We start from the raw sequence: 20,822 nt of genomic DNA on the forward strand, positions 1-20,822 counted from the left end.
TCCTTATTTCATTAGTGAACTAGTCCATGTAGTGATTGTAGATGAGATAGATAATGATGGGAGTTCAAATCCTTCCTTGGAACTCTTTTTTTTGAATTTGTCAACCTACACTAGGCCAAACGCTCCTAGACGTCAACAGACATGATAACTTGTAATGTTTTTTTGACACATCATAGTTCACCTTGCACACCATTTATTTTGAATGTTTATCTGCAATAATTTAAACCTACCCTTATAAGATGAGGAAACTAAGTTTGCATGTAATGTTATTAGCATTGCCCTTTAGGGCATATGCTTATACAATGGTGCCATGACAAGGTGGTGCAAGTTTTTAAAAAAACCATTGTTAACTTCATTTAAGTTGTCCACTTAGCCTTAATATGTATGGATATCTTACTTTTTCCAAAAAGAAGACCTTATTTTAGTAAATTAAAGAAAAAAGGTGATATTTTCTTTTCCAAATTGCACATTGCACCCTTCAATAAGGATTAAAAAATATAAAATTTTCAACATTAGAAGTACCAACAACCAAATAAGAGGATAAAATTGTTGCTATCTCCTTTAAAATAGTCTAAATGAAGGCCACAAGCAAGCTAAAATAAAAGGAAACAAATGCAATCCTTTAAAGCTCCTAAGCTTTCTGATAAATATAGGTCAAGCTGCACTTGCCATAGTAATGCCGATCATGATGGTTCACCATAAAATTTTCAACCCCATACTCTATATTAGGGCACTCCTTGTGGAAACAGTGCACCTTCCCAGAATCTTCCACCTTATAAGAGCCAGGTCACACCCAATTATAGTGGGGGAGCCAGACTGATGGGAGTTTACGCTCAACCACCAAGACCCATGGACTGCTTATTCTTTCAAGTGTTTCAAGTCGAGCACTAATGGCTACCTCTCATATAGTCAACACGCTATCCCTCTCTATGAGTTTTGTGAGCTTACCTTGATGCTTGATTGAGTACCCTCCTCCCTCGTGCACATTGGTAGCTTCATGATTTGTGATGCGAGATCAAGCAACCTCAATCCCTCTCCTTCAAGCTCCATCCTCCATAGCCGTGAGAGACAAGAGAAGAGAAGAGAAGAGAAGAAGAAGAAGAAGAGAGGATGATGGAGAGCTTCTTCTCCAAGATCCCTCACCCTCACACACTCGCTCCCTCACACTCTCGCACTCCCTCTCTCAAGCATACACAATCAAGAAGGCAAGAAGAAGAAGAAAAAGAAGAAGAAGAAGAGATTTTGCCACACATCAAAGAATGAGCTTCTCATTCACATTTTGAGTTTATATACAAAACCCTTATCCCTTTGGGCACCCATCCCCTTTCTACATGACTAGCCATTGTGGCAAGGTCCTCTTTTTCCATTCCCTTCTAGTTTCCCTTTCTCTTTACCTACGAATATCTACCCTTTACAATTTGCACAGGAGGGAGCCTGGCATTCTTTTACAAAAGTTTTAGGGGCGCCTTGCATTTTAAAATGCGCTTTTGCCTTTGACTTATTTTTGGCTGCCCTTGCGCTTTTGGTCGTTTCCCTTCCTACTTCCTTTGTGTCCACATTTGGAGTTTTCTTGGACTTCTTTTTCTCTGTCTCGGATTGGGGTTAACATTACCCCCTCCTAGACAAGTGCCAGTCCCATGGCACTTGCGAGTCTGTGTTGATGAAAGCTTAGTGATATGAAGGGTAGTTGGCGAGTTGATGATGATGTGGTCTCTTGGGGATTTGTCATGGGAGAGAAGCTAATCAAAATGTTGAGGTGGTGGAGGCCGAGAATGGTTGGAGTGGATGACGAGGCCTCCAAAGTTGGTGGTTTCCATCCTTTGTATGTACCTGAAAAGAAAAGAAGTGCGCTACCTAGGGGGAGTGTCTACCTTACCATGTGGTGCATTCTGCTTGTGCTAGTGGAACTGGGAGTTGGGTATTGGGCATTGTCCCACACTTGAGGACCTAGTTTGTGCATAAGGAAGGTGCGGTGGGTGCGGCTTAAGGAGATAGGTCTAACTATAGGCAAGAGTGACCTCCCTAGGTATGTCATGCCCTTGATGTACCCTAAGCGTGATGTGGGGAATAAAAAAAGAGTGGTGGGAGGCAGCATTCTTGCAAAGTAGGGTCTTGTCTTAAGAACCTTCTACTAATAAGGAGTTTCATCTTGCTACCCCCTTTCAAAATTTGTCCCTGTGTCTTTAGTTAGCCTTTGTCTATCTTCTCCCCTGTGCTCTGGTGGCTCTGCTTCTTTGGCACTGCAATTTGTGATTGGACGTGCAACCCCCCCATGTCTTAGAGCCCTCTGGGTGATCTCTAGCTTTCTTCTTAATGACTCAATGGCCTCCTTTTCTTTAGATTGCATGACATCCAAGAGAGTGTGGAGGAAGGCGCATTGTTGGGCTTCTAAATTCACTTGTGCGACTTGTGCCTCGTGCTCTCTACTACTAACACCATGTCACCTTTTGCAAGGGCTAGCCAGCATGCAAAGTCTCTCACACTTTCTTCACTCCTATCTACCCATTCACCCTTAAGCTCTCTCTCCTCTCTCTTTCTACTGCAGAAACTGAAAATGAGCCTTCCACCCCCCTTCCGTGGGTCTTAAACCCTTGTCCTAATGTCCAACTACTATCCAATTAGTGCTCAAGTCTTGTCAATGGAGTGCAAGCCTATTTTTCCCTTGATTTTTTCCTATTTTGGCATGTTTTATAGTAGAAACCCTAAAGGTTTTTGCTTCAATTTCTTGCTCCTATCCTACTCTAAATGCAACAAGAATCAGAACACAAATACTAAAATGAATCCTCATACTTGTCTATTAAAAAAAGCCCAAAATACTTACTTGTTTTGAAGATTAAAAGCCCAAATCTCCTACTATCTCAAGCACCTGTTTGGGGGTGAAACCCTACTTCAATGCTCGATTCGAAGTGCCCAAGCACTCAAAGCTCAAATCCGTTGGTCCTAGCAATAGAACCCAAATGATGGAAGCTCTACTCGACCGTCAAGACCCACTAACCACTTATTCTTTCAAGTGTTTCAAGCCGAGCACTAATGGCTACCTCTCACATAGCTGACGATGCACTATCCCTCTCTTCGAGTGTAGTGACGATGCACTAATGGTAAACGATAGATGGGTGCATACCGGTAGCTCCACGATTTGTGATGCCAAGCTCAAGCAACCTCAATCCCTCTCCTTCAAGGTTCATCGTCCATAGCCGCACGAGACAAGAGAAAAGAAGAGAAGAAGAAGAGAGGAGATGATGGAGAGCTTCTTCTCCAAGATCCCTCACCCTCACACACTCACTCCCTCACACTCTCACACTCCCTCTCTCAAGCACATACAAGCAATAAGGCAAGAAGAAGAATAATAATATCTTTTGCCACACACCAAAGAATGAGTTTCTCATTCACTTTTTGAGTTTATATACAAAACCCTTATCCCTTTGGGTACCCATCCCCTTTTTTACATGACCATCCATTGTGGCAAGGTCCTCTTTTTCCATTCCCTTCTAATTGGCCTTTCTCTTTACCTACACCCATCTATCGTTTACCATTTGTAGAGGAGGGAGCCTGTCACTCTTTTACAAAAGTTTTAGGGGTGCCTTGCATTTAAAAATGCACTTTTTCCTTTGACTTATCTTTTAAGGCCACCCTTGCACTTTTTGCCATTTCCCTTCCTACTTCTTCCTTATGTCTACATTTGGAGTTTTCTTGGACTTCTTTTTCTCTGTCTCGGACTAGGGTTAATAGAGACCCCACTACCCCCACGAAAATGTGGTTGTGCCATAGAGGGTTTATGTGAGTAGGGTTAAGATAACCCAACAAAGCCCCGCAACCACCCTCTCAAAAGCACTATGCTAATAGAGTTTTAACAATACTATCGCATATCATGGCACATGTCATGCAAACCTACTTGTTGAAGCCAATTGAAAGCTACTGCTTTGACAACCAATACCTTCTTTTTGACATGTTGAATATTTTCCCTCACCCTATAAGCACAGGTGCAATAGAAAAGGTGGCATGCTTCATGTATAGTCCCACTAGCCTTGTAAGCACTAGTGAGCACGACCTGGCCCTAAAACTATAAAACTGTGAGTTTAACCTTCTTCTTCTTGTGCTTAATTTTCTTTGGATTAGTATATGTCTTCTTTTTTCTTTTCTTAGGTCCACACCTGAGCCTAATCACTAAGTGCAAGCTAAGTGCATGGTGAGTTTCTTCTAGATGTTGCAACCAATAAGGGTTCCAACCATCCTCGAGCTATTTTATCAAATGTTGCTGGTTAAGGGGAATCCCTTCCTTATCTTGAATCATGGCCTTCGCATTGTTGATAGTGTTAGAGGACTCAAACTTCTAACGCTATCATCTTTCCAATCAAAGTTTTCACAAAGATTTCCTTTTTTCAATATAGAAAGATAGAGAGTCGAGCTCCAAACACGTTCCTTCGTCACTCAAACCCATTCTTCTTCTCTTCCAAAAGAGCAAAACAGTGCTCTCTCTCTCTCTCTCTCTCTCTCTCTCTCTCTCTCTCTCTCTCTCTCTCTCTCTCTCTCTCTCTCTCTCTCTCTCTCTCTCTCTCTCTCTCTCTCTCTCTCTCTCTCTCTCTCTCTCTCTCTCTCTCTCTCTCTCTCTCTCTCTCTCTCATATAGTTCTAACCCTTATGTGTTTGAAGAAGAAGAAGAATATGGGAGTCATCATCGATCAACCTCCACTTGTCTTCACAAGGGGCACCATACTCCGACCGAAGATCGTCAAAGGTATAGCCTTAGTAAACTATCACAAACTCTCACTTTGAAGCCTCTATGTAATCTCTGGCAGTATCTGCGATATGTAGGTAATGTCTATATCTACCCTTTGCATGAAAGATGAGCTATCCCAGCACAAAGCTTCTAGCTTTCTTTTTGTTTTGTTTTCTTAATCATGAAGTATATATGTATGTTCAACATATGGGTGAGAAAAATGTGTCTTAAGCATGTGCATGAGATGATGGAAATGTAGGAGATTGATCATTGCAGGTTCCATTTGCAAGAGGGTTCTCCCCAAGACATCTAGTACTGCATGCTCCTCCCACACTATCCCTTTTTTTCTCTTTTGAATACGCTACTCCTGTTCAAATAAAACTCCTTTTTTCTCTCTCTAAAGTTAGGCTATTGAGACTTGGTGAAGTCCCCCTTGTCCACCTAATTCGAGTCTCATGCATGCAAAATCCACTTCTTGACTTACTTAAGCCCTTCCCCAGCATAGCATGATAAACATTTGTCAATTATGGTATGGGTAATCCACTGCAGTGTCTTCTAGAACTTGTCTTTCACAATCTCGTGTGCAGGCCACTGACATACTCAAAACACAACAACCAATATGCTTTCATACCATAAACATAAATCCCTTTAATGGCGTAAGCACCGTCCAATGAGTATGAAGGGTCCATTGGATCAAACATAGGTTTGTATTGTGGTCTAGCTCAAAATGTAGCAAGGAAGGTGGCAAAAATAGGTTTCCTGACACTATAAAATAGTAAACACAAGGTCTTTAGCACCTGGAGATGTAAACTAGCTAGTTGTAACATGGACATCAAGATCCTCTTCATAGACTTTAGCTCCCACACTATTAGGGGGTAGTGTGTTTAGCCACAAACTGTAGGGGTTCTTGAGAACAAGCAAGACAGAAGATAAGATAGAAGCAAAATCAACTGATACCAAATCCTCTTTGTATATTTGGAAACAAAAGCAGCTTGCATATCTCAATCCTCATCCCCATCCTTGGCATCCTCATGTTAGTCTCAAACATCTTTGTCAAAGCATATGTCTCATGCAATAATTTACATTCATCAGATTTAGTCTTGTTATCCTATCTAGAAAATTGTCCTACAGCACCACCCTCCTACAAAAAACTGCTCCTATCTTTTGAGAGGTAACTCGGATCACCAAGCTTTAAAAAGAAAAAATGTAGCCCTAATCACGATCTAAAACCTTACTAAAGACCCCAAGACAAAATGTTGAAGGTATCAACCCCTAAAATTTTATGTGCAACCTGCAACTATTCATTACAGCATGCAGTCCCGACCAGCTGACATCGACCTTTCCAACTCTATCTCAGAGGCATACGAACAGGGATTTCAATTAAACTTTGTAGGACTTTCCTAAGGTATCAAATTCCACTTTGGATACATCAATAATCATTAATCCTCTCCCAATTAAAACAGTTTTAGACATGTTTAGTTCAAGACATGTCCATTGCAATCTCCTACAGCCATATCGCCCTCCTAGGTCAAACAACCACTACATACTCAGCCAATCGATCATGCATGCAACCCAGATATTGTCTCCTGGATCAAATGGTAGTCCATTAATCATGTTATGCCTTGCCGATATCCCTAAACCATACTTTTATATGCATGCTTTTCCTTGGAAGAAAAGTGGTAATATCATCCCAATGTCTTCTTTATGCTTCTCTTGGTCATCTGTATCCAAGTGAACATCAAATAAGACATGAGTATCTTGTAATCATTGTGCTAGCATTTTATATGCATCCTCCAACTCTGTAGTATCCATATCCACAAACTTTGTGTTTGACATTTTTTGGGTCTAGTTCATACCTAGCATTTCTAGGCATTTTATTGTGGCCATTATGATGTTTATTTGGGCATTTATGCTGGTTAAGCTACTCCATTTATGACATATTTTTGTTCTTTATATTTAGGCTCCTCCCCAATTAGCCATTATCACCTACAAGTTATGTTGGAGAGAGGGAGCTGGTGCCATTGCCTATGTAGCTAGTGACTCATTATTGTATGCGACTGTCTCGTGTTTGGTATATGGATTCCATTTTCCAAACATTCTTATGAGTTCTCCTCTTTGGAGTGTTCTTTTGTGTTTTTTTTCTCTTTTGTCTGTGTTTTCAATCGTTTATTGCAACACTTATTTATGCTTCCATTACTACATCCACTTTTGACATGGTATCAAATTTTAGAATCCAAGTTTGTGTTGTTGTTTTCTAATGTTTCAAGTCTGCATTTCGGATTTTTTGCAACAACTGATTGAACCTGTTCTTGATTGCTGCAAACTGATTTTTTAGCCTGGGTGACCATCTTTTGCTAATTTTTGGCCTGGTTTCTACTCTTTTTCTCAATGTTTTTAGTCCACCATTTGTGTTTTAGGGACAATAGGCTAAGGAAACTTGCTTTTATGTAGGATGACTACATTTATTGCAGTTATTGGCTGTGTTTTGACTCTAGCCTTTGCATTTTCACTGCTTATGCAGGGCTAGGCAAAAGTGTTTTAGGTTGATTTTTGCTATGCCTGATTCATATTTTTACATTATCCATTGCGTGTGAACTTTGTCGTATAGTCTGTGCTCTTGGTTTGGCTATATTATCTTTCTCCTCCTCTTCTTTTCGTTCTTTTCTATTCCTATGGTCTCTAGATTGCTCCCCCTATTGTTCCACTAATGACAAATTACATGGCCTTGATTATCTCATTTGGAGTGCTATTATGAAAGCTTGGTCTATGCAAAAGTGGTTATGATACATTGTATTTGGAGCTTGTGAGCATCGTACTCCTCTTCCAGCTGATTTTGACTAGGACAATTATGAAGAAGCTGTGCTCACATGGGATACTGATGATGCTTGTGCATATTCTGTCATTCTTTGCTGCATTTCCAAAGAAGTTCTTCTAGCAATCACCACTTGCAGGAGTTCTCCTGCAATTTGGGCAAAGCTTTAGATATTGCATGAGGCTCCCTTACCTATGCATGACATTACTCTTTATGGACAGATCTGACATATGAAGTTTGAGCTGAAGGATATGATTTGGTATTTCTTACTTCATGTCATATAGGTATAGGGCCAAAGCTTCAAAATATGCAATCCGCCCTTCCATAGGCTCATCTTGTGGGGAATGTGCTCTATAAGCTCCCTCTAGAGTTTAATTGAGTGGTGAATGCTTTGTGGGCTTAATAGGATGGTCTTGTACCAAATGTTTGACATCGACACTTAGGTTCTCTTTGAGGCACCTTGGTTGGTGGCTTCATCACTTAGTACTTGGGTTTCCATGGTCCTATTTTGGTGGTCTTTGTTGTATGGACTATGATGAGTCATTATCATTGTATCATTCTATTGTATTGGATCACCGATGATCTAAGAGAGGGTGTTAGTAGTCTGGTTAGCTCGTGTGAGTCTAGTCCATACCTGATATTTCTAGGCATTTTAGATATTTTATTGTGACCATTATGATGTTTATTTGATCATTTTATGCAAGTCAATCTGCTACCACTTATGTCATATTTTTGTCCTTTATAATCAGGCTCCTCCTTCTCGATCAGTCATTATCACATAAGGTTATGTTGAAGAGAGGGAATATCCATCTTAGATCATAATGAAAACTCCATGGCTACAGTATTGCAATAGGGATATAACTATTGCCTCCGAAATTCACAGAAGGGGTATATAAAATGGTGTAAAATTTTTAAAAAGGGGTTTTTAAACTATCCTTTGAACGCACGTGATATAGAGGCCTTCTATACGATGAACCCCCCCTCGAGTATTGGATATCAATCAATACTTGGTGAAATCAATTGGATATCAACACATAGTCAGCATCAGTACCATCATCATCATCAACAAAACTACATGAAAATGATGAAATTCCTAGTACACTGATGGATGGCAAGCCTAAGATAATCATGTTGCTCTTTGTGTAATCAACCTGAATGGTGAAGCTTTTGTATAGACAACACAAGTGAAAGTTGTACTATGGCTCATCAATACATTATTTATAGGTATTTTCTCATAGGAAAGTCGAGCTTTAATCAATGTGTATTGACTTGATTTACCTTGCTTTAGTTGTATTATTTTCTTTGCAATAACATGGTTTCATTCAATGTTTTTTCTACATTATTATTAAGAAAAATTTACCATCTTGAGTTCAAAAATAAGACTTTAAACCTTTTATTACTTTATTATTTTCATAAAAAATATTCGCCAACCAATTATAGGGTATCTTTGGTTTAGAGAACAAATCGCCACACTTTCTAAAGTCTAAAGTACAAGTTTTGCCACATATTCTATAACATGAAAGTATGCATTGGTTCTTAAAATCATCTATGATCAAGAAAGATATTATAAGGATAGAAATTTAAGAGGGGGACTCATCAAGGAGGCGTTATTGTAATGCACCTTCACTTCACCTATCCTTTGCTTCACCTTGGTTCGTTCAATTTTCCTTGACTTCTCGCTCACTCTTTCTCCCTTACTAATTTTTCCCTTATCTCTCAAGCCTTCTAACTTATTTTGGCATTGCTTTGCTCTTAAGTTCTTCCCCTCTTCTTCTTGCCTTAGTCTCATTTTATCAATTATGGGGAGGGGGGAGATGCTTGCATGCATCACAGTATTTAACTTATCATGTAGTGGCATGAGGAGGATGGAGATTTTTTTATCATGATGGACATGGGGCTTATTTGTCATTCAATGGAAGAGTTTGCTAAGATATGCTCAATGCCCCACCCTTGTAAGGTGCCACCAATGATCTATGGTGCTCTAAGTTGTAAGACCCCCATTGAGGAGAAGTCATGTGTGAGCATGGACATTGGGTGGGTTTTGACTTGTATTTCAGTGAGGTTTATGTGACTGGATGGAAAAAAGGTGACCTTTGTGGATCTAGCCTTTGGGTTAGATAGAGTAGTTATGTTGGTAGCAACTCAAGGCACAATGCACCAAGTTGTGGGGTGTGGAAGTTGTCAAGGGCCCCTATTTTGGGGTTCAAGGGTCATGGAAGCAACCCCTAAATGGGGGGTCTCAAGGGGGACCAGGGGCCCCCTTATCGGGGGTTTGGGGGTAGCACCCCTAGCTCGATGGTAAAGAAAATATTCCATTGCCAACTAGGGAAGGTTCATAATATTAACATGTTGACCAGACTACTATCCTAGGCTATAAAAGGAAGGCACCTCTAAAGCCATCATCAATCTATCTTTCACCCAATTAGAGTTTTTCTAGCTAGCCTTAAGCTCTTCACCTATCATCTATTTGGATTTCCCATTTGTTTGAAATTAAAGTATTCTTTGTTGTTCTCATATTTGCTATGTGTTCTCTACTCCTTGCTCAAATTTTGTTGGGGCTGTGTCATGTAAATTCTACAGAGTTTTAGTTCAAATTCTATAGACAAGAGAAATATTATTTTTATCTTCAGGGGGAGTTTGTCGACACCCCCCCCCCCCCCCCCAACACACACACACACAAAGTCATGTTGATGGCCAATGGTACATTTTCAATCATTGGGGATCCTTATTTAAATAATCTTGTTTTAAAAATATTATTATGGGGGGGCATGATGGGGAATCTAAATGGTTAATCCCCTACTTTTTCTCCCTTTTCTTCCTTTATTTATCCCCCCCAACTAAGATTTAAGAAAACCCATTTAATGAACTCTCAAGACCATGTTCATGCCCAGTGAGGTCCTTGGGTTTCTGATATGGATTCCATGTTGGATGATTCTTATCAAATTTTTCTCGATCACTCATATTTTTTTGTTCACATTCTAGAGTGCACATAGGAAGAGATTATTTAAAAAGAAAGCGTGAATTATGCACTTAGAACATATACTATCCTCCCTCCCTTAGAAATCAAGATATCATTGTCACAAGAGAAACTCAAGATGATCTTTCTTGAGAACAAAATCCTCAATCCATATAGCATCTTCTTCGGGAAGTCCTTCCATTGAACAAGATATTCACAAAGGGTACAATTTCTAAGAGACTTCTCCCTAACTTGTATATCCTAATAGGCTATACTTTAAGGATTCATTGAATTGGCTTTACAATTTTTCAATCATCTAGGACATGTTCTAGGTTAGAAATGTAGGACTTCAAAAGACTCACATGAAATACATTATGCACTTTGAGATACGGTGTAAGTTCTAATGTATAGGCATTCCTGTCAAGGCTCTTATCAATTCTATAGGGTTCACATTATCTTGGGATGAGCTTCTTGAATTTTCCAAGGGATAGAGAACTCTTCTTTGGTTAGACTCTCAAGAAAACCATGTCTCCTTCCTTGAAAGTTTGGGGTGCCATTTTGGAATCTGCATAGGTCTCGTGCCTATCTTGGGCTGCTTTAATATCTTAACAAATTTCCTTGCTCTATTCTTCCATTTGCTCTAGTATTTTCCTCGATTCTTTGATCCCTAGGGTTAGATCATATAAATTTTTAGAGGGGATAGGCATTGTACTCATGCAATAAGTGAGATGGAGTCATACTAATACTTTGTTGATAAGAAGCATTGTAGGCATACTCCACTAATAGGGAAGGTAGTAAATCCATTTCTTTAGCTCTCTACTACAATGTTCCCTCAAAATATCTTCGAAAACCTAGTTAACTCTTTTGGCTTTGCCCATTAGTTTGAGGTTGATAAGCAATACTAAAACATAGCTAAGTACCAATAGCTTGGAAGAGACACATCCAAAATTTGGAGGTGAATAAGGAATCTCTATCATCACTGACAATACTCTTTGGTAACTTGTGCAATTGAAAGATCTCCTTGACAAACAATCCAACATTATCAAATGCTTTGAAGGTATTTTTTATAGGAATTACATGCACTATCTTCGTCAGTACATCCACAATTACTAAAATTGAGTCATATCCTCCTTATACAATTGGAAGACCAACCATCAAATCCATACTAATGTATTTATTTTCACTTCATCTATGGTATGTCAATCATATGTAGCTCTCTTGGAAGGTTAATTATTTTACCTTTGCCCATTGGAAACTTAGACATTGTGTTACATATCTTAATACGTCAGCTTTCATTCCTGACCAATGATAGATTTTTCTAATAACATTTATTGTTTTTGCATAATCGAGATATCTAGCTGTAGGACTATCATGTGTTTCCCATTGAATCTTGTTTTTAAGATCTGAGCAATTGGGCACACATAACCTATGCTAATAATACAAGAGCTCTCCTTCAATGTGGTAATCCTTGTACTTGGGCTTCTACTTTATAGTTTTTCATTCCGCTTGCATAATCCTCTTTATCTTGAGGTAGATAGGATCATTAGGGATCTCAACAAGCAATTGCTTCTAGAATAGGATTACTAAGCATAAAAAATAGACTTGCAAGAAATCATATGCAGTAGGTTGCTCTAATAAAGAGACATCTAAGAAGGATTTTATACTTAGGGGAATCACCTACTACTAGATTATCCTTCTTAGGGAAAATTTTGATTTCAAAATCAAATTCCTAGAGAAATTTGATCCATATCCTTTGCCTCACATTAAGGTCTGATTGGATGAAAATCCACTTGAGACTTTTGTAATCAGTAATAAGCATGAATCTTCTACCAAGTAGATAGTGACACCAAAGTTTCAAGGCGTGAACAAATGCTAAGAGCTCTAGATCATGTGTGGCATAACTCTTCTCATAGGGTTTGAGCTTTTGAGAAGAATATGCTATTGGGCATCCTTCTTGGGTAAGAATTTGGCATCAATGATGACCTTAAGTTCCTTTGTTGATAGCTCTAGAATGGAAGGGGAATGGAAGTAGTAGTTAGACATTCCTTTAACTTGTCAAAGCTTCCTACTCTCTTGTCATCCATGTAATCTTTTCTTTCTTTTTGAGTAGTTCAATGAGAGGTGCTACTATCAAGAAGTAATCCTTGATAAAGATCCTATTCCACCTTATAAGGTCTAGAAATCCTCAATTTTCTCTGACATTCTGAGGTGGTGGCCAATTGTGGGCATCTTTGACCTTCACAGAATTTATTGATATACCGTCCTTTAAGATGATGAGTCTCGGATACTCAATTGTCATTTTAAAGAATGCACACTTTTTCTTTTTAGTGAAAGGTCTATTCTAATGAAGAATCTCTAAGAAAATCTAAAGATGGTATGGATGATCTTCCTTTTTCTTGCAGTAGCTAAGAATATCATCAAAGAAGGTGAGGAAAAATTCATCAAGATATAGCTTAAAAATATCTTGGACTAGCCCATTGAAAGTAGCAGGAGCATTGGTGAGCCCAAAAGACATTACAATCAATTTGTAATGGCCATAGCTTGTGTTGAAAGCTATGTCTATGGGAAATCCTAGAAGATAGTAATTGAACAAATATCAATAATTAAAAAGGATTCAATAATATAATTAAAATAATCAAATCATCCCCTAACTATAGTGTGTTATAGAATGGAACCAAGGATGTATTAAGTAAAATCTCACTCACTCCTCGAGTTATGTGTAGGATGAATTGCAACAATTTCATGAGCTATTTCATGCAATTTACCAAGCAGGATCTCAATGCAGTATTGTCTTGAGAGAGGAAATAGTTTGAGCTATAGTGTAGATATTTATCCCTCTAATCTTCTTATGTAATCCAATGCTAGGATTGGATGCCTTTCTACTACTCCCTTGGGTAAGTTACTCATGAATATATGTGTGCATCATGTGGGTTCAACATAAGGCATTTTGAAAATATCAGTTTTATACTTTTTTTTACATATAAAAGGGTATAATGTAAAGAGGTTATTTACAGATTGAATGTCTTATTCAAGAAAAAATTAGAGATAAGGATATTTATAATAGGCCTTGAATGCACGTGATGTAGAGGATATACATATAGTAACTTCCCTAAGACTACTCCACACGTGCTGACCTAGTAAGCAATATAGAATATGATTTATGGAGGTTGCACTGGGCAAAAAGATTGCACTTGCTTCAACTTTTCATTTTCAATCGAAACCATACTAATCCTATGGTTCACTTGGAAGGTATAATTATGACCCTACATCAATGGATCTATTCATTGCATCACTCAAATTATCCAAGAAAATCACATTATCGTAGCTCATCGATCTCGTGTTAACAATTATGAGATCTAGGATCTTCCCAATTTGCCTAGTGATTATTTAACATCAGATGCCTTCAAAGAGACTCACACTTACTAAACTATACCCCTACTCCTAATCCATGGATTGATATATGTATCTACTTAGAACATCTTTTTTTTTTTACAAAATGCTTAATAAAGAAGAATCAAGATCTTGTACAAACTCCCTTATTTAAATCTTATTGAGCATTACATGGAAAATCTTATATAAATCTTATGCATCCTATGGTGCAACAATAACTTGAAATATTAAGTCTCTTTTTTTGGGAAGAGATTTTGCCAAATCAAGCTGTATGATGTAAAAACTTGACCTAGCATATCTCACAAAACAAACTTAAGTGAAAAGCTATATTGGCTATGTTAAATCCTAGGATAATGTGGAGAATGCTTTGATTATACAAACTTTCTAATATAACCATATTTAAAAGAACTACCAGGTATAGGTAACCAAGAAACTATATGTATCTAACAAGGGATCTAAAACATCTTTTAGGTACCCACCCTCAACTGGTGTACCTCCAAATGCTACGATGATTTATCTAATTGAAGAAAAGGAGAGTAAATTTCTTCTCAAATAGGTTAAGCCACCTAAATTTAATGGGGAAGGATCAAAGATAGAAATTGATGTTGAAACCTAGTTCAAACAAATGGAAGATTAATTATTTGTTGGAGGAACCAATATGACTAATCACACAATAATTGCATGCATTAAGAATCAAGGATAAGTACGGCTATGATGGAAGCAATGGTGTTGTGACAATGTAATTTTTGAAGCCACAATAACATGGAGTTGAATTAAGGCTATAGTCCAAGGTTGGTATCTATTGCTTGCGTAATTAAACCTTGAAGATGAATGAATTCTTTAGCCTAAAGCAGTAAAAGGGTTAGCTCTAGAGGTTACTATTCCTATTTTTTGATACTGCAAAAGTATGCCCCCTGCATTTCCATGTGTCAACATGTGGCACACTTTTGCTAGGGATTGAATCCACCTCTTAATGGCTAGCTCGAGGAGGTGATGAGGTCTACTAATCTTGAGGATGCTTTAACGAGAGCACAGCTATTGGTGGCTACCCTTTCCAAGCAAAATAACTAGTTTAACCAATATGATAACATGTTTCCCTAACCCAAGAGGGCTCGATGAACTATCAACAAGGCAATAATAATCAAGACTGTGCAAGTCTCGCCAACACTTCCTAGAACCACAACAACAATAATAACAATAACAAGAATAAAAACAGGAAGTTGTGATGCTTTAAATGTAATCAGCCAAGGCCATTTTAGATCTCAATGTCCTAATGGGGAGTAAACACTAATGCTGATACTCCTAGTAATCCTCCAAGAGAAGAAAGTATCAATAACCAAGGATGCAGATGTGGTGCAAGGTGGCATCAAGCTGGGGCAAGGAGTTAGAGCCTGCACATGTGTTGTAACGGTTGATGAAATGGATCCTTTCTTACAATAAGAAGTTGAAAGGGGTACTATCCATGCAACAATTAACAACATGGGCATGGGTTGACAATTCTCCATCATAAAATTTCTAGCTAAACACTAAGATACTCCTTTAGAAATCCTCATTGAAGAATCATTTATATGCATGAATTTGCTTTGTCTAATTTCTTTTAAGAACTTATATCACTATATTGCTCTACCTTTTGAGAAACATTCAATAATACTTTATCTTTTTAGACTTTTTATCAATTTTTTCTCAAGCACTCTTTTTTTAGTTTGCATTCAAAAGTGCACATAGAAAGATATTTATTACAAAATAAAGTGTAAATTATATGCTTTGTTGAAAGAGTAGGTATATTACACCACATCTGGTCATAATGGTATCTTTATCTAATTCCAACCATTTGCATCCTCTACTTCATCACTCCATTGTCTTTGTCAAGGTCATAAATTTTAAGAAATTATATGCACTTATTATATTCCACCTCATCTTTGAACTTTTCCATGTATTTCTACAATCCATATCTTTCCACATCTTCTTTACTTTCAGATCTTTGGCTACTAAGTTGACAAGGTCTTGAACTTGATAGTTCCTTAGGTGGTGATACTACTCAATTTCCATTTTTAAGTTATATTTTTCTTGGTTTTCTTTTGTGAATGGTAGATGGGGCTGATTAATTTTCTCATGCACAACTTTCTCATGCACAACCTAAATATAGCATATGATGGTGAGATGAAAATGAAAAGATATGTACTTACTAACAAACAATTAGATCCTACTATTTGTTTGTGCCTTTTGCTTTGTGTAAACTAGAGAGTCCCTCCCCCCACCTAAATGAATGAAATTGCAATACTTTTTATGATTGCAAAGGGTGGCTTGTGAATGTGGATTCTAATATGTGTGATTTTTTCATTGAGATGTGGGTGTGCACTTATTTATGTATATAGTAATATGCTACACGGCTACTTCTATAGTAATCAATTGTGAAAGTGAGGGTTATAGTCAAATGCTACATAATGATCCATATCCTATGAGCAAATGTTGGCATGCCTAATATAGATCAGGACATTAGTCAAGAAATCATCTGAACCTATTTTGCCAGTAATATAAGTTCTTCCTCAAAAAATCTAGCCCAAATATGGGTGGAGCCGGATATTTTCTTCTAATGGTCTATTTCAAGTCAAGGTGAGTACCCTGAATGATGTAGGAGTAATGTAGATTGGGTCATATTTGTTAACTTGATGACACAATGACGTTCAGCATTGGTCATTATCTAACAATAGTTGACCCTTTCCTATAGTGTGTGTATGGTGAATCATTTGTGCAGGAAGATAAACTGAAATTTTGCAAGGGAATCAAGATCCATGAGATCCTCTGATGTCTTTTTACACAACTCTGATTGGAGGAAGCTATGAGGTACCAAATTTGTCTACTTATGTGTTTTGTGCTTATTTTGGAAGCAACCAATATTTTTAGAAATTAATGTAAGTGAGTGTAAGTGGATTGTGCATGATTAGGCTATTTTGTCTTATCACAATCAATGTGATCCAATGTAATGCATGTACTTTTGTTAGTGATGGTGCTCAATCATGCTATCTACTTTCTAATCCAACAGTGATATATAGAAACTAGCATTAGGACACACTTAGTATAGCACACTTCACAATCTATTAATTCACTTTCAATGATTCAATCACTCATCATGAATGATTTCATAGGATAGTTAGAGCAACTTCATGGTCTTCTTAGGGTTGGTCATATCTAAGGTGGTAGAGTCAAGTTTGCGACAAAGATAGTCACTCTTGGCAATCTAGTTGCATTGTGAGAAGTCCAAGGGTTTGTTACCACCAAATAGTATCTCCACCTAGGACATTCTCATGGAGTGGTTCTAGATGAGTATGCACATGGTTTTAGGTTGATGCTTAAATTCATTTAACAAGGTATGTGGTAGGCCTTTAGCACTATCTTTGTTTTTGGGAAACAAGGTCAATAATTTGATGTTCCTTGCTAGATTTCCTCAACATGCACAAAGCCAAATTAGCAAGTGTGTGATGATGGTTGACATTTCCAAAAGCTAAGACTCCCCACATTCAAGGTTTTGCAAGAAACCAATTCCTTGAATGTCTCTCTCTGAGACTACCATGGTTGTTTTCAATGAGAACAAAAAGGGATCCTTTTGATGTGATATGAGAGACACTCAAAGGCCCCATAAGTCATTATCAATCTAGTCAATTGTGGTCTAGGAGATAAAATGGTAGTGAATACAATCCTTAAGGTGTTCTCCTTGCTAGTGCCCCAAGATGAACCTAATAATAGGTGTGCACGAAACTCGAGGGATTTACTATATGTATATCCTCTATATCACATGCATTCAAGACCTATTTATAAATATCCTTATCTATGAATTATTCTTGAATAAAAAACAACCCTTTTTCATTCAATCTGTAAGATCCCTTATTTTGAACTCACATGCTACATACATATATTCATGAGGAACCCCCTTGAGGTATGAAAGGGGTCTTTTTGGGAAACTTGATAACAACTTGGGTGATTATCTTCAAGATGCTCAATGATGTTTCTTCCAACCCCTTATCACGTTTTGAGTGCCATCACTATTGGGGGTAAAGGCGCCTTTGCCTGTGTATTGCTACACTGACAGTACCCACCATTGCACATTGCAGGTGATGAGTGCCCATCACAGTCACTTATTCTCTATTCTTTTAGTGACAGATTGAATAAAGGAAGGCCCAGCCACACATTGTGGTTGTTGGAGTTACCACTTTTGAGTCTCTCTCTCTCTCTTGGCTCTTGCTCTCCATCCACCATAGCTATCACCGCCAAGCTTCTTCTATCCTGGGTTCCACTTCCCTTTCAACTGGTATCAGAGCAAAGGTATTGGAGGTTGCTCGGCATTCTCTTTAGCCCGAATTTGAAGAGCTTCAACTCGAGCTTCAATGGCAGCCATGGCACCTTCATTTGCAAGTATGTTTTGATCTCACGCCTCCTCCCCAAGCTTCTGGACCTTCATCGGCTTCTTCAAGATCCCCCAGTCCCCAGGAACAGCTAGCGCAATTTTCGGCGCATTTTTAGGGGGCTGGGTTGATCTGCTCCCCGGCATTTCCATGCTCCTCCTCGGCTTCTCAGCACTCTTGGCAACCCTCCCAAGCATTGCTTGACTCCCCGACATTAGTGTTTGACTCTCGGTGATCGATTCGAGTGCTTCCCCCTTCAGCCCTTTGCTATGTACACAGTCCCAGGACTGTCAAAACACGGCAGCACTTGACATTTGCTGTTTGATGCCTCTTAGCATTGCCCGTTTGATGCCTATTGATACCCGATGATGCCCGATGATGCCCCGATGTTATGGGATGCTATGTCTATGCTTTGGGACTGATCTGGAGAAGATTTGAGCAGCATTTGAGCTTCATTTAATAGTAAATTGCTTTATGTAATAGAGTTTTTTGAAGCTCATTTACTTGGTGTATGCATTGGTTCATGGATACGGGGTGCTTCCTAAAGGTTTGAATAATCATACCGATGTATTTGGAGGTTGTCAAATGCTTCTTCTTGGTTCCCAAATGCTTTTGAGCTTGGATTAAGCTCTAACTTGGTCGTTCTTCACTGGCATTTGGCTTCAGTTGGCATGCTTTGGACCGGTCTATGCCTATGGTCACTGCTTGACATTTAGGCTTCTTGCATTTATGCTTTGGTCAGATATGGATGCCACTTGGTTTGCCCATGCTTGACAGTTACTTGGAGCTTCATCTTTAGATATATTTGAGCCTTTTGGATCTACTAGGTGTTACATTTGGTTGTCACTTACATTCTTTTTTAATGCTTTCAGGCTTATGCTTTACGGCTCTGGGATAGCTTAAGATTTATGCTCCGGATGTACCCTACTAAGATTTGGCATGTCTGATGCTATGTATTTGATGTATTAGAGCATTGCTTTCTTTCTTTGCATTTGACTTCACTTCTACTAGGAGCCTCTTGGTATATTCGGATGTACACAAAGTCTTACTTACAGATGAGCTTGAGCTTGTGGGACAATTACATGCATTTGCTCTCTTGAGAGCTTTATGTCTATAGTTTTTCTGTAGTGGGCTGATTTGATACGCCTATTGGGGTAGGCACCTATCTCTATCACAGGCTTGTCAATTTTGTATGCATCTTGGATGGTTATGTATTGAGCTACTTGCTCTATCAGTTGTGCTTGTGCTTGGTCTCTTCTCTTACCCCGAGACCCATTACATGCATGACTTCTAGACCTATGAGATGTCTCTTGCCTGACAAGTGATTGGTTTGACAATTCTTGGTACCTTCTTGCCCCTCAAAACTCACTGTTGGATGTATCTTGCTACCTAGCAATTGCAATGACATATGTATCAGTGATTGCTTCATTTTGGGACAGTTTTACATACTTTTGTCCTTTATTACAGCAAGCTAAAATCTGCAGATTTTGAGCACTTCTATGAGTGTAATGCTTACTATTTGATGTTATCATCCTAGTCATATTTGGTGAATAGGTGCTTCTCTTGGTGAAATCCACCCTTTCAGCCAGTTTTAGCAATGGTTTTAGTGCATTTCTTGCTAATTAAAGCAACCTACAATTTTACTTTTTTGCTTTGATTTGGGACAGTATGTCTGGTCATTTGAAAGATACAGCTCTCTTTAACATTGCCAAGTTGGATGGTACCAACTATGGGTATTGAAGTCCCAAATATAACAAGTTTTGGTGCAGAAGTTGTAGATTAAACCCTTGCATTTCAAGGGTGTTAAACCTGAGGATATGAATGATGGTGTTTGGATGGAAGTTTGTGAGCTATGCAAGTCTCCCATTATTTTTTCACTCTTAGAAGAGGTCCATCATAATGTTGTTGAAGATGATAACCAGAGTGCATGGGATTTATGGGAGAAGATTTAGGAGCTTTATGCGCAGCAAAGTCTTGCATCACAGATGTATTGGTTGAAGCAGTTAATGGACCTTCCATGAAGGAGGGGACCTCCCTATCATCTCATTTCAGTTCGTTTCATGCTATCATGAAGAGTCTGTTGTCACAGGGTTTTGAGTTCAAAGACAACTTGCACCCGTTGTTTCTTCTTGGCACCTTGCTTGAATCATGGGATGTATTCCGTACTGCCATATGCACAAACAAGCTTAATGGGCTGAAAATCAAATATGTTGTCCAATGCTGCGTAATGATCCATGTCCTATGGGCATATGCCAAAGAAGGAAGTCTCCTAAGTTTATCCTATTGTGGCATTGTGAAGCTCCTCCTCCTCATTGAGAATTCTGTCGAGGTAGGGCTTGAACAAGATGTTCTCCTCAAGTAATCAATTGTTGTAGGTCATTGCAAGGATGTGGAATGAGGTAGGGGTAGCATAAGTTGGGTCATATTCCAACCAATAACATGATGGCACGACATTGCTCAACATTGTTCTGGTCATGATTGGGAACCCAGTGTGCTCCCATTGCCAACACAATGTGAGCTAGTATTGTAGAAATCCAAACTCAAAAAC

General features: G+C 38.5%; 1 pseudogene; it reads right to left on the reverse strand.

Moving 5' to 3' along the window:
* Positions 1-631: 631 nt before the first annotated feature.
* Positions 632-18,489, reverse strand: LOC148016289 (ubiquitin-ribosomal protein eS31 fusion protein-like; annotated as a pseudogene).
* Positions 18,490-20,822: the final 2,333 nt, after the last annotated feature.

This window comes from Lygodium microphyllum, chromosome 23 (genome assembly GCF_053477565.2).
Source record: "Lygodium microphyllum isolate KBCC chromosome 23, Lygodium_microphyllum_v1.1.10, whole genome shotgun sequence".
Lineage (NCBI taxonomy): Eukaryota > Viridiplantae > Streptophyta > Polypodiopsida > Schizaeales > Lygodiaceae > Lygodium > Lygodium microphyllum.